This window comes from Jaculus jaculus, chromosome 1, assembly GCF_020740685.1.
Source record: "Jaculus jaculus isolate mJacJac1 chromosome 1, mJacJac1.mat.Y.cur, whole genome shotgun sequence".
NCBI classification, from domain to species: Eukaryota; Metazoa; Chordata; class Mammalia; order Rodentia; family Dipodidae; genus Jaculus; species Jaculus jaculus.
Window position 1 is genome coordinate 65789885 of NC_059102.1, and position 15187 is coordinate 65805071.

Genomic DNA, 15187 nt, shown 5'->3' on the forward strand with positions numbered 1-15187 from the left:
ACCTTTTGGGATGATTTTGATCCCAGTTATCCTGTGCTCCTGGTTGGGTCCCTCTTTGGTGCATGTGGGTTCAATTAGGCTGGCTGGGTGCCTGCTTGGGTCCCTCTTTGGTGCTCTGTGGGTTCAAGCAGACTGGCTGGGTCACTGGATTGCTGCTGTGGTCACCGGTGCTGTGGTCTCCCTTCCCCAGGTCTCTGGTGCTTGTGCTGGTGATAGGGGAGGGGAGGCTGTGGATACTGGCTCTATCTCATGACCTGGTCCTCCATTGGTCACTGCGGTCCTCCCTTCACGTTTCTTAAGTTTGTGAGGTGCTAAGGTGTGGGTAGAAAATCCCCTCACCTGGCTTTTCCTGCGGCTCAAGCTGAGCCTTGCAGCTGTGGTCCTGTGGACCTGGTGCCGCTGCTGGAGCTGCTTCTTCCTGCCTATGTGGGCTCTAGATGCTCTGGCTCTGTCCTACTTCTCTGCTGCCACTGGAAATTTCTTATATACCCCACTTTTTAGTAGAAGAGTGTATTTTGCTGGGTTTTTTTTTTTTTTTTTGGCTTTTTTGGCTTTTTCTCCCCTAGGCTGCTTTGGTGTGGCTCCTATGCTGCCATATTAACCAGATGTCCATTGTCATTTTCCTACCTTGTGACCATACTTCATCATTCCTTGCTCAGTGACCCCAGTTTATGTTTGTGTAGCTGTTCTCAGAGAAAATGAACCATTACTTAGCCCCTGGGGAGGCATTGAAGGGGCAGAACCAATTATGTGACTCATGTGCTCATACCCAGAAGTGGGGAGTGAAGTGCCCGGGTCACCCAGTTCAGTGATGCATGGGCCTTCTTCCTTCCGTGTCTTTTGTGTGACTTTCCTTCTGCTTGGGACTCTGGGGAGCAAATACAACATGAGGAACCATGGTGGATACTGTGCTACCAAGAGGCACTGCCAGAAACCACAAGGTCAACAGCTAGACATGGCAGCTAAGGCTTCTTTGAGACCTGCTTGTCTGTGAAGCACTCAGATGAGCTACTCCAGAAAGCTTGCTGATGAGATAGATGGAAGAAATAGCCAGTGCTTAGAAAACAGGCATGAAATACGTCTGAAAAGCCCAGTGAGTGCAACTGTGGGAAGCTGCTACCCTCATGTTGCATTTAATTGTGTTAACAGTATTCCTTTCATTAGTGAAGGGAAAAAAAAGATAGCTCATGCTATAGGAATCACCTTCCATTTTACTCCAAATTTGCCACCGTGAGAGGCAAAAATTACTGAGGAGAAAGTTCAGTGTCCTTGCTCTATAAGTGAACATGTGCCTGCTGTGTTTGGAGAGCTACTTTTCTAGAATTATTTGGCTATTATAGCAAGTTGTTGGGTTATACTTTTGGAATGATATGACTTTTTTATTAATAAGAAAACCATTTATAGTTTCGCTTGCAAGTGGAGGGTAAAAATGACCATGCTTCCTTGTTTATTGTGCTGCAGGCCTAGACAGACTCTCCCTAGGTGGAAGAGGCAATCTTTTCTGTAGGGTCCTTCATTGAGTAGATAATCAGACACATGGAGGAATCATTTATCTCTTCTGAAGCCACTATTATGAGCCACCATAGAAACCCTGAACATATTACTGGCCTATCTGAGCAAAATATTTAATATTCCCTGAAATCAACTTTGTAGATTATTCTTCCATACATCTTCAAGTGGACAATGAAAGCAAAGATATCAAGTATTAATTTGGCTCAGTGTAGAAGGAACAGTATTAGAGTGGTCTTTTAGTCTGAATTGATTTTGCTGACTCTCAGAGCTTATGATTTTTTTTTTTCCTTTTCCTATGGCCACATCACAGTAATTCATGTACACCACACTTTTAAAATTTTTATTTATTTATTCATTTGAGACAGAGAAACAGAAAGAAAGAGGCAGACGTAGAGAAAGAGTCAAGGTGCACCAGGGCCTGTTGTCAATGCAAACTGACTCCAGACACATGAACCACTCTGTGCATCTGGCTTTATGTAGGTTCTGAGGAACTGAACCTGGGCCATCAGGCTTTGCAAGCAAGCACCATTAACCACTGAGCCATGTCTGCAGCCCACCACATCACACTTTCTTATTCCAAGGAAGTTTTATGTTCTAAGAAATATATTATTTTTAGTTTTTTACCTGAAACATGAAAGTTTCCTTGTGAATTTTTTCAAATATTAAATGGGAATAACCTCTTCTTTCAGGCTGGAGTTTATTATCTAAGAACTATAAAAGCCACTATTCCAGTGAAGTCTCTGTGATCATGAAGTGTAATAGCAAAATTGTAAAGAACTTTGAAACTGTAAGAACATATTTCTTTTCATGTTTCTAAAGTCTCTTTTCCTTTTATAACCATTGCTGCAATCTGTACCTTTATTTCATGTTGTGGTTGTTTGAATGTGAATGTATGTCTCCCATAGAGTCAGATATTTTTAAAAATTTTTATTTATTCATCTATTTACTTGAGAAAGATTGAGAGAGAAAGAGAGAGAGAGAGAGAGAGAGAGAGAATGGGTGCTCCAGGGCCGCCAAGCTACTGCACATGAACTCTAGACACATGTGCTACCTTATGCATGTGGCTTATGTAAGTCCTGGGGAATCCAACCTGGGTCCTCAGTCTTTACAGGCAAGCGTCTTAACCTCAAAGCCTCTCTCCAGCCCTCTGGTGTTTCATTGAAGCTTGTCACTTGGGTCACCAGTTACTTGGCTGGAGAAAGCGTCATGGAATTGGATCCTAGGATCCAGTCCAAAGATGTGTTTAGTGGTGGATCTTATTACAGCCCAAAGATGTGGAGAGCAGTGTGAGCGTGGGGCTCCTGCTTACTGCCAGCTCGTACTTGCCGCTTTTCGGTGGTTGCTGGCTACTGGTTTCTCTCTGTGCTTGGATTTATGAATGGGAGCCTCCTTCTTCCACCATTGATGGAACTTCCCCTGAATATGTAAGCCTGAACTAAATCCCTTCCTCTCATAAAATTGTGTTTGGCCATATGCTTATCCCAGCAATGAGGAAGCTGTTTACTCCACATGTCTTACTTGTTTAGTTATATATTCCACTTCAGACATAAACTTTGCAAAGGCCATGTGTTTTCTCATTAACTTTTTTATGGATTCACCATTAAGTCTTGGTTGGAAAATAATGTACAGAAAACATACAAAAAACACACACAGTGAATAAATCACATAAATGAGTGAATAAATACTTTGGCAATTAAAAGGCATAGAGTAACTTTGATGTAACTGCCATTTCTCTTACTCTTTGTGGGATAAAATGATTATTTCACAAATATACTGGTAGTCCTATTTACAGTAGCCTAATTTTAAGAGTTTTCAACTTTACAGTGGTACAAAAGCAACCTGTATTCAGTAGCTTTGATGTTGATATTTGATGTTTTCCTGCATTAACGTATTCAATGGGATGTTCTTTTGCAATGCAGTGAGTTACAGCTCCCAATAAGCCATGTGATTACAATGGCAAGCAGCCCATGCTGTACAGGTGTGGTGCTGTGTTAAACTTTGATGTCCATGTTGGTCAGTTGAGAGGTAATATCATACAAATTAGAGAAGCATCTCTATGTTCTTCAGAAGGATTTCCATAGGGCTTAAGTGAAATAAATATACATTGAACAAAATGCTACACAAAGTAGGAAGTTCTCTAGGTATTTATGTGAATGAAAACGCCTACTAACTTCCATGTCATTCAAGCCACCATATATGTGTAGTCTGTCTACAGCTCCATGGGCAGCCGTAAGTGAGAACCATCCAGCTGAGCCTACTTATCCCATAGAACAGTGAGTGAAAACAAGAAATTATTGCTTCTAGCCATAAGTTTTTAAAGTCAACATTTGTACAACACAGGGAAGAGAGTAGCTTAGAAAGTTGGCTTCAGAAAATACTTAGTAGCAGAGGCCAGTAAGTTAAAAGGAGATATAAAGGGAAGAGAGGGCTGGAGAGATAGCTTAGAGGTTAAGCGCTTGCCTGTGAAGCCTAAGGACCCCGGTTCGAGGCTCGGTTCCCCAGGTCCCACGTTAGCCAGATGCACAAGGGGGCACACGCATCTGGAGTTCGTTTGCAGAGGCTGGAAGCCCTGGTGCGCCCATTCTCTCTCTCTCCCTCTATCTGTCTTTCTCTCTGTGTCTGTCTCTCTCAAATAAGTAAATAAATAAATTAAAAAAAAATAAAGGGAAGAGAAAGGAAGGGAGGAGGGTACTTAATAGGTTTGTATTGTATATATGTAAGTACAATGATTGAGATGGGTAGGTAATATGATGGAGAATGGAATTTCAAAGGGGAAAGTTTTGGGGGGGAGGGTATTACCATGGGATTTTTTTTATAATCATGGAAAATGTTAATAAAAATTAAATAAATAAAAAAAGGAAAAAAAAAGAGCCGGGCGTGGTGGCGCCAGCCTTTTAAAATCCCAGCACTCGGGAGGCAGAGGTAGGAGGATCACCGTGAGTTCAAGGCCACTCTGAGACTACAGAGATAATTCCAGGTCAGCCTGGACCAGAGTGAGACCCTACCTCAAAAACAACAACAACAACAACAAAATAGATAGGTAGATAAATAAATAAACAGAAAGTAAATAAATTTTTATCTAGCAACTTGAATATTGATGATTTTCACACTATTGATGGCTCTTTTGCTTGCATAAATACAGTATTTTCATACTTCAAAAAAAAAAAGAAAGTTGGCTTCAGCTATTGATCTTAACAAAATTTTCTCCCTTAGCAAGCAATACATTAAAGGTCTTTATATATACTTAATCTTATAAAAATAGTTAGTTAGTCTAGTTATGCCTGAAGAATTCATATTACTAGGAAAAAATAAGAGTGGATCTAAATGGGCTTCTGAATTGGCAGGGTCACAAGGGGACATTCATGTTTTGTCTGCAGCTAGTTCTGGTTTGTGAAGGTTTTCACTACCCTACATCTTCTGATATGATTAGTTAGTTTAAAGAATAAGATTGTTGGGCTGGAGAGATGGCTTAGCAGGTAAGCCCTTGCTTGTGAAGCCTAAGGACCCTGGTTCAAGGCTTGATTCCCCAGGACCCATGTTAGCCAGATGTACAAGGGGGTGCATGCATCTGGAATTCATTTTCAATGGCTAGAGGCCCTGATACGCCCCTTCTCTCTCTGTCTCTTTCTCCCTCTGACTGTCTCTCTCAAATAAATAAATAAAAATAAAATTAAAAAAAGAATAAGAAGGCTGGAGAGATGGCTTAGCAGTTAAGCGCTTGCCTGTGAAGCCTAAGGATCCTAGTTCGAGGCTCGGTTCCCCAGGTCCCACGTTAGCCAGATGCACAAGGGGGCGCATGCGTCTGGAGTTTGTTTGCAGTGGCCGGAGGCCCTGGCATGCCCATTCTGTCTCTCTCTATATATCTGCCTCTTTCTCTCTCTCTGTCTGTCACTTTCAAATAAATAAAAATAAACAAAAAAAATTTTTTTAAATTAAAAAAAGAATAAGAATATTGAAATATTGATAATGTTATTTACTGGGGTCATGGCCTTTGTATCATGATTGTTGCATATTACTTGTAGAAATGAAAATATATGAGTTAATAGCTTATTGATGAGCCTGGTGGAAACCCTTCTGGTCTTTGGATTAGTCAGAATATTGAGTTTGTAACTGAGACCTAGAGAAAGGTGAATAGATACATATATAAAACCATGGAATGACCTATATGACAGTCCATATCTTCTTTATATTTAACCATTATTCTAATGCAATAATAAATCCTTCTTGCCCTGCAAGGTTGTTTTTACCAATATCTGTGCTTACCAGGAGCTTCTGGGAAACTCCTGTATGTGTCTCCCATTTCCCTGTCAGTGTGCTGGGATTATAGAAGCCCACCATGGCTTGTGGCTTTTCATGTGGAATCTGGGGATTGAACTTGGGTCCTTCACTTGTGTAGTGAGTACTTTATCCACTGAGCCACATCCCTAGTCCCCAAGTGCTTTTCTGTCAAAAATGAGAGGAACTACTGTTAATGTTTCAGAGAAAAGTTCTGGTCCTCTGATGTGGAGCTTAAATGGACCAAATCTCTCTGCTCAGATAAGACAGTTCATATGGAACATACCCTTTGAAATCATAAGGCTCCCAAACGGCACAAGCAGCACTTTACCATGAAAACTTCCTTGTTCCTTCCTCCCCAGTCCTTGTGTCTGTCTTCTCTGTATGGCTCCTCTGTGACTTGGCTTTGACTGAACATATCTATTGAGAGTATCTAATCTATTAGATGCTATTTTTTATTATTATTATTAGTATTAGTATTAATATTTTGGTGTTGGGAAGTGTTGATTCTCTGTTACTGAGTTACATTGTTCAGTAGTCTTGCAGAGTTCTGGAAAGGGATGCAACCTTCTGTAGGAGCTTACGGAGACCTGCGTGTATTCTTTTTGTATGTATTGGCTTGTCTTTCTGCCCTTCGTTGTTTTCATTCACCCTTCTATCTGTCTGTATAAAAGATCATAACTATGTTTTCAAAGTTGAATGACTGAAGTTTGGGAAGATGGTGTATAGGTATATTCCTGTTCTTCACTACTTGTTCTGAAAACTGGCTTATTTTCTCACAAGTCACTGCTCCTACCCTTATGTTCTACAATAATATCATCATTCATGAATTAATATAAATCAAGAAAGATGACGCGGTGATAAATTTATATTCATATATTCTCAAATGATATTCATATTCTCCCTCTTTGACCTCCTAAGTGTGTCCATCTTAGGGGGAAAATGTTTTCCATCAATCAGTATTCTCCTATATTTTCCGAGTGAAAACATAAGTTCTGAAACATGAGCTCTGGATTCAGTTGGTCATGCTTATCTGAGCCATTCTGCATCCTACACATTTTTTTTAAAAAAATTGAAATAATCTTCCAATTCTATTAAAAAAAAACTTCTCAGCACTTGGAGAATAAAAGGAACCCAGGAGGCTCTGAACAAATTCATGTATAGAAGAAACAAAGAGGGCAAAGTGTTCTATGTAAGCAGAATTTTGTAAACAATGTAAACAAAGAGGTTACATTTGAGAAAAAAAAAATAAGGTTTGCTCCATGCTAATGTTTTCATAATTACTAAATAATGCAATTTCACTGCTTATAAAGTTCATTTTTATGAGCTTTAGCATAGGATTTGCTTCTTGACTTATAGGCTCTTAAGGAAAACATTTTAATTGAGATCATCCCTAAGCAAGCAATTCACTAATTTGCTAATCTCAGTACTTGAGGATCGAGAATGGTATATTAAGAAATAGAAGGCTCTTAATTTATGGTTTTTCAGGAAGAAAGTTGTTCAGTAAAACTGACTATCTTTTCTACTTAGAAGAATTTGCTTCATCACTTATAAAGGAACAATTACTCAAATTGAGCTAGCTGCCAAAAACCAAAAAAAAAAATCAAGAAACAGTGGCTTCCAGCATGTCCTGTGTTGTTCCAAAGGAAACAGTTTTTCTTACCTCTGAGATGTCCTCCTGCCAGGATAAATTTCTCACCATCGTGTATGGGGATAATGGTTCACTTGCCACTGTCACATCTCTTTTCACTTCTATGAACAGTAGTGAACTTTATTAGAGGCACAGTGGAATAATTGGCACCCCAAATGAATGCCCTTTTCTTTTTAAATATAATTCCTAGTAAAGGCTTTAACCTCTGCACATTTGCCATGCTCTTTCACTTTTTCATTGTCAAAATTTAATAAGCAGATACCTTGTTGAAAGTCAGTGTGCAGAAGATATTAGTGTACATCTATTTGAACATTTTTATTACTTGCATTACATGGTTGACTATGTTAAGTATCCTCATGTAGATTTTGTTTTTGAGACCGGATCTCATGTAGCCCATGTTTGCCTCACATACACTGTGTAGCCAAAGGTGGCTTTAATTTGTCAGTCCCTTGAGTCTACCTACCAAGAGCTTGAAAATACAGGTATGCATGACCACACTTTGCTCTCCTGTACATCTTGTTTTAGAATTCACTTTGTTTTATTTGTTAAGTTTGTTTACATTAGTCAGGCTTCTTGAAACAAACAGAACTAAAAATAGGTTATATATGAGTAAGATGAAGAGGAGGAGAGGAAGAGAGAAGGAGTCGTGAGGGTCTGGCTCATGTGGTCCTGGAAGTTGACAAGGTTTCAAATGCTGCCTCCAATCTGGAGGCCTAGGAATGCTAGTGGTACAGTTCCACTCCGTGCCTGGAAGGGCTAAGACTAGCACCACTCTCCAAGGTCAGGAAAATACCGATATCCCAGCTCAAGCAGAAAGTAAACGCACCCTTCCTGTGACCTTGTTCGTTGTTCTGGATGATGCTTATTATATTCGTGAGAACAGTCTTCTTCCTCAGTCTATTCAAATGCTATCTCTTACCACCTTATCTGGCTTACACGTGGGTCCTGGGGAATCGAACCTGGGTCCTTTGGCTTTGCAGGCAAGCTCCTTAACCTCTAATCCATCGCTCCAGCCCAGCTTTTACCCTTCTTATACTACCCTTTCTATGTCTTACCCGTACTATAATAACTAGCCTGTGGTTTCAAAATGGCTTCTTTGTCTAAGACATAGACTAGACTTGAATGGTAACAACAGGGGCACTGTCAGGATTAAGGAGAAATGGCAAAAGAGAAAGAAATGAGTTGAGATCCAAATTTCCAAAACACAACTGTGAGTTGAGACCCGAGCATGCTGTGACTGGCAGGTGCAGAGAGCTATTCATGTAAACCGCGTGCATGTTCTTCATGCCATAGTTTCTGAGGTGCTAGCTACCTTTTAGCATTAAGGCCAGCTAATATGGCTGCAAGCAGTTCTCGAAATAGTTCTATGAGAATATGAAGATCTTTATAGCAGAGTGCTTGTTGTATAGTATGCTGGTTTTCTTTTGTTCTTTGAAGCATATCCAAGATGAAGTTAGATTTGGGAAGGTTCAGAGGGAATGTCTCAGTGATGACTGATCATTCTTCCTTTGGCAGTTTTGCCCTGCCTTCATGATTCCCCCTCATGGAAGTTAGAAGCTGTATTTATTCTGTTTTTCACTTGTATGCCACAACTTTCTCCACATCTGTTTTCTGGTGTTTCCTTGGGATTATCTGGAAGAACCTTAAGATTACTCAACTTGAGTAATAATCAAAGTTGTATTTCAACTAATGGAAGCCAACGTTCTAGCTGCATGGGAATACTGGTATAAGTATAGAGTAAAAATGTCTCCCCACTGTCCCATTCTGTCTTCTTTGTTTACACCATTCTCAGTCTCCAATACCCACCTCAGACCCAAGACCAGAGATAAAATATTTGCATCATCCCAGCCATCCCCAACCATGATCAACTGCCATTTCAAGGTTGCTTAATCTTGTTCTCCAGGAAAGGAGAACCACCATCCTCTCCCTGTTATTTTCCAAACTGAGGCTTTTTTCTTTAATCTGCTGGGAATCTGGAGGACTTGTAGGACGTGCTGTTACCAACAGCAGGATCATAATAATATTGCTATTTCTTTATGTTCAAACTACAGATAAAGTCTTAAGCTTTAAGTGACTTCATAAAATCAGCCAGAGAGCACTGGAGGTGGAATTCAAGTTCTCCTCTGTCTGGCTCCCCTTAGCTCATGTCCTCAGCTGTTATTTTTGAGTTTGGTAGTATTGAAACACATGGAGTGAGCTGCTTTGGAATTTTGTGCCATCCACACATTGATACGTAATCCTGTGATCTATTTTCTCTAAGGGCTATAACATATGATAATAAACATGTTAAAACAGACTGACCTTATTTTATATATGGGTTTATCTGTGTGTGCACGTTCATATATGATGTGCAGGTGCAAGTGTATGGGTGCCTGTGTACATATGTGCAAGTGTGAAGGCAACCTCACATGTTGTTCCTCAGGAATGCTGTCCACCTTTTTGAGACAGGGTCTCTGTTGGCCTAAAGTACACAAAGTAGGCCAGACTGGCTGGTCAGCAAGCCCCAGGGATCTGAACATTTCTTCCTCCCCAGTGCTGGGATTACAAGTACATCCCACCAGTCCCAGCTTTTCTATGAGGGTTCTGGGGATTGAACTCAGGTCGTCATATTTGTATAGCAAGGACTTTACTGAATGTACTATCTCCTCAACCTCACAGTTTTTTTTTTAATTTTATTAAAACTTTTTTTTAAAAAAATGTGTCTTATTTTGTTTACTTATTAGGGAGAGAAGGGCATGCCAAGGTCTCCAACCACTGCAAAACACTCCAGATATATGTGCCATCTTGGGCATCTGGCTTACATGGATACAGGAGAATTGAACCTGTATGCATAGGCTTCACAGGCAAACACCTCAACCACTAAGCCATGTCTCCAGCCCAATTTGTTACAACTTTTATGAAGAATTTCAAGTGCCCATACACTTCAATTTGATGATTCTTAATGTATCTTTTACACCGATTTTTATGTATTCACTTTTATCTTAAGACATACAGCACAATGACTATCAATAACAATAAATAACCGATTCTTTTATCTTTGTATGTATTGATTTGCATATGTTACTTACACTATGTAAGTGTGGGCATGCATGTACCATGGCACAAGGATGTCAGATGACAACTTCTAATATCAGTCCTGGCCTTCCACCTTGTTTGGGTCTGGGTCTCTTGTTCACCATTTTACCAGACTAGCTTACCACCCTCAACCCCGTACTTCTGGGGGTTCTCTTGTCTCCACCTCCTTTCTTGCCATAGGAACATGGGATTATAGACACTGTGCAACTGCATCAGGATTTATCTGGGTTTTGGGGATCCAAATTTAGATTGATACACTTGAGCAGCAAGTACTATATCCACTGAACTATCTTCCCAAACCTATCAACAGACATTTTCAATGACAACAGACTATTGACAACATACAGTATGGCAGTTCAAGGGCAGAAGATGCAGTTCAGTGGAAGAACACTTGCCTCACACGTGCTTCCTGACAGAACCAAAGGCTGCTCTTTGGAGTCTGTTAGAACTTAGAGACATTTCAAAAGAATGACATGAAGGACTTTCCCCTCCTAAGACTGAGGAAAATGATGATAAAAGTATGAGATGTTTATTTGGGGTATAAACTACTCCTGTTTGAGCAAATACTATTATAAGTTTATGAAGACACAAGAAGCATGGACACACCCCTAGTGGCTTATGAGCAGACTACCTCATATTCCTGGTGTGGAAAAGTCCATTCCTTGAATTCAGAAAAATCTCATTAAAATTTCATTTATCAAAAGAATATATAAGTGTTTTCCAGAAAAGGTGGGAAACCTTGCTGGAGTCAGCTTTGTTTCAGCAGTGTATTTTTGTATCATATACTCAGCGTTGTTTCTAAGTACTCGGCCCATCGTGCATGAGCCACTGAATACAGTGCATTATTCAGAAGTGGGGGTGCACATGTAAGTATAAATATTTATACTGCGTGCTTTAGCTCTCATATGCTCAAACTCTGTGACTGGCCCCTTGGTGAGGTCTGGTCTGTGTGCTGCACATACATTGGCATGATTCCAGACACCAGTCTTTTTTCTTCCGGGTCCATCAGAGCTCTGCGTTGGGGTTGACTAGTGCTGAAGGTTCATGGCTAGAGTGTATCCTTTGTTGTTGCATCCTACTGTAACATGGCCACCTAGCAAGAAGAAAAGGCCCCCTTCAAAGACCATTTTAATCAGGCATTTAAGAACATGAGTGATTCCTGGGCTGGAGAGATGGCTTAGCAGTTAGCAGTTAAGATGCTTACCTGCAAAGCCAAAGGACTTCAGTTCGATTCTCCAGGTCCCATGTAAGCCAGATGCACATGGTGGTGCATGCATCTGGAGTTCATTTGCAGTAGCTAGAGGCCCTGTCATTCCCATTCTCTCTTTCTCTCTCTGTCACAAATAAATATATAAAAATGAAAAAAAAAAAGAAAATGAGTGATTCCCATCTATGTTGGATGATGTTAATATTTTCCATAGTCTTAGCTCTCTGAATACCTTAGTTATATGAAACAGCTATAGCATGTTTGGAAGTCTGGGATACTTAAAATGCATTACAGATCAAAAGTTCACATGGAGGATTTCCTGCTTAGGGTAGAATTTAGGGTTTAAGTGGCCTCATTTGTAAGAAACAGTTTAGGCTTTTATCAACTCTTTCATCATCATATTTATTAGTATTATATACTATTATTAATTATTATTTTTCCTATGAAATTTTGGCAACATGTCATATTAGAATAACACTTGGGTATCCCCTCCCCCCACACACCCGTGCCATGGTGATGGATGTGATACCAGAACATTTAACCATGGAGTCAGACTCAACAGGAGCAAAGGCGGGAAGAGAAAAAAACGTTGCTATACTTTGTAGAACACATGTTTTCCATAGAGAGCTGGTTTCCTTCAGTTTTCATAATTACCATTTCAGACTGCTCCCTCCATACCAGAATGGTTATCCCATTTGTGGGCTGCCCATTTCCTATGTATTTCCTTCCTCCAGCCCACCTCTTGGCCACATTAGCATCACTTCCTGTCACAGGTGGTCACAGCAGGTTTTGAGAAGAAAATGAAAGGGAGCCCTAATAAGGCTGCCTTGTGTTAATATCTGGTGAGGAGAGCCCACACTGTTAACCACAATGAGACTACTGAAAAAATGGGCGTTTTAGTACTCCAGTCTCATTTTTTTCATCATAATTTCCTTTAACCAAATGTTAATTAGCTGCCTGGGTATCTGGGAATGGCAATTTTGAATTGGAAATACAATTGAAAATAAGAACTCATTCCAGCTGTGTTAATTTATCAATCTTTCTGAAATCCTAGATTAGACTTAACTGAAGTCAATAAGTCAGTCAAGGAGCTTAATTTACAAGATTCAACAGTCAAAAGTAGTTCAACAGTATTCAGTGAGTGTGAATTGGATTGTTTGGGACACATGCACATGCATGTGTGCACATGTTTGTGTGTGTATGCACACAAGCACACGTGCATGGGAAGAAATCAGAAGGTGAGAAAAAGATGTAGATATTCCTAAAATTATAAGTAAACTTGCATTCTCTATGAAACTAATGTCTGTCAGGAATATGTGGGAATGCTCTTTGAATAAATCCTTTAAATTATTCAGGGCTGGAGAAATTGCTCAATGGTTATGGCCCTTGCTTGCAAATCCTGGTGGTCCGGCTTTGATTCCCCAGTATTCACATAATCTAGACATACGTACAAAGTATGTTTCTGGAATTCATTTGCAACCATTGCAGGAGGCCCTGATGCATCTATTATCTCTGCTTCATATATAAATATAAATATAAATATAAATATAAATATAAATATAAATATAAATATAAATATAAATATAAATATATATATATATATATATATATATATATATATATATATATTTGACAGAGGAGGAGAGAGAGAGAGAATGGGTGTGCCAAGGCCTCCAGCCACTGCAAACAAACTCCAGACACATGTGCCACCTTGTGATTATGGCTTATGGGCGTTCTAGGGACTCAAACCTGGGTCCTTTGGCTTTGCAGGCAAGTGCCCTAACTGCAAAGCCATTGCTCCAGCCCAGTAAATAAATATTATTATTTGGGAGTGACAGAGAGAGAGAGAGAGAGAGAGAGAGAGGGAGGCAGATAGATAGAGAATGGGTGAGCTAGGGCCTCCAGCCATTGCAAAGGAACTCCAGATGCGTGCGCCCCCTTTGCATCTAGCTAACATGGGTACTGGGGAGTCGAGCCTTGAACCAGCGTCCTTAGGCTTCACAGGCAAGCACTTAACCACTAAGCCATCTCTCCAGCCCAATAAATAAATATTTTAAAAGAAATTATTCAAATCCATTTAAAACATTTACTAAAAGGAAGCCTCATTTAGGGAATAAATTAATGAATAAATTCAGATCAAGAGGCATTGAAAACACCCCTCATGGGTGGCATTTGACTTGGAGGGACAGGTTTGGAAAGGAAGGAGCATCCATTGAGGACGTCCCTGGAGTGAAGACCCATCCACTGACAGAGCCCCTAGTGACCCACTGGCTCGCCTTTCTACTGTGCTATCTTCTTGCCGTTCTTTCTGGCAGAACCCACACTGTCTATGTCCCTGGGCAGCACTGGCTGCATCCCCAGTGGGACACCTGCTTCGCGGCTCCGTGGCAGATCACCTCCTCCTCAGCAGTGCATTTCAGTTTCTCAGGCAGTACGGTCTTTTCTGCATGTCCCTCCTGACGTGGGGTATTCACACCCCTCAGCATTCGCCACCATGTGACCCTCTTTCTACTCCTTTCAACACAATGAATGCCCTCAGTGGTCTTGTTTGATTCTCCATTTTCTGTGTCTCTACCCTGGGGCTTTGTTCACAGCCGTCCTCTGCGTGGAGTGGACGCTCAGTAAAGTGAGTTAAGTGAATGGCTCAGTGGCATAGGGGTCTCCTTTGCTTAGGGCAGAGAAAGCTTGCCTTGCTTTTTCCACTTCCTATGGTTGTGAAGGAGGAAAGTGGTGACTGGTGACCACCTGCGGTGGCTGCTGTTGCCTTGATATCTTGGAAGTGCACATCTCTTTTCTTTGAGCCTCTCCCACGTCTAAAGAACCTAGAAAACAGTACCGCTCAAAGACATTTCAAAGAGATGAACTTTAAAGGAACAATTGTGTGGGCTGAACAAATGTGAGCAAATTATACCAGGAAAAGCTGCTGGTTTTGTTTCCTGTACAGTATGTTTAGACATTCTAGCTCTTGCGGAATGGATTTCTTTCTGCAATTAATGAGCCATATTGTGTTTAAGCCTGCCCCTTGAAAGCCCTCACACACACTTTCCTGTGTGGAGCATCTTTTAGGGCTTTGCCCTATTTTTTCCTTTCTCATGGTAGTTCTGAATGAGCCTACCTTCCATTGTTAACTTATTGGAGGAAGTTTGGATTACACAATGTCTTTTGTCTTACGGCAGACCACCTCTGGGTTAGTGCAAATGACACCTAAGTCAGTTCCAACTGTGGCTGGAATGGGTCCTAGATGTCTTGCTCACATACTATAGAATATATCTTCTTCACTGGTCTGCTTTGGTTTATAAGTGAAGTGCAGCAATGACCATGTCTCATTAATTCTCATTAATACATGGTAACTGTTTATGATATTCTTTATGTTGTTGATACACTCGAATTTTATGGTGTGCAAGCTGATACCCAATATTGACAGACTTCTCTTTGCTTCCCCATATATCTCTTTTGTGTCTTTCTCA

The 15187-nt window shown here is 40.5% G+C and overlaps 1 protein-coding gene across 3 annotated transcripts in view; it reads left to right on the plus strand.

Moving 5' to 3' along the window:
* The window catches only part of Pcsk5 (proprotein convertase subtilisin/kexin type 5), a 496681-nt gene that overhangs the window by 118980 nt on the left and 362514 nt on the right, over positions 1 to 15187 (plus strand). The gene's annotated exons all lie outside the window — the stretch shown is intronic.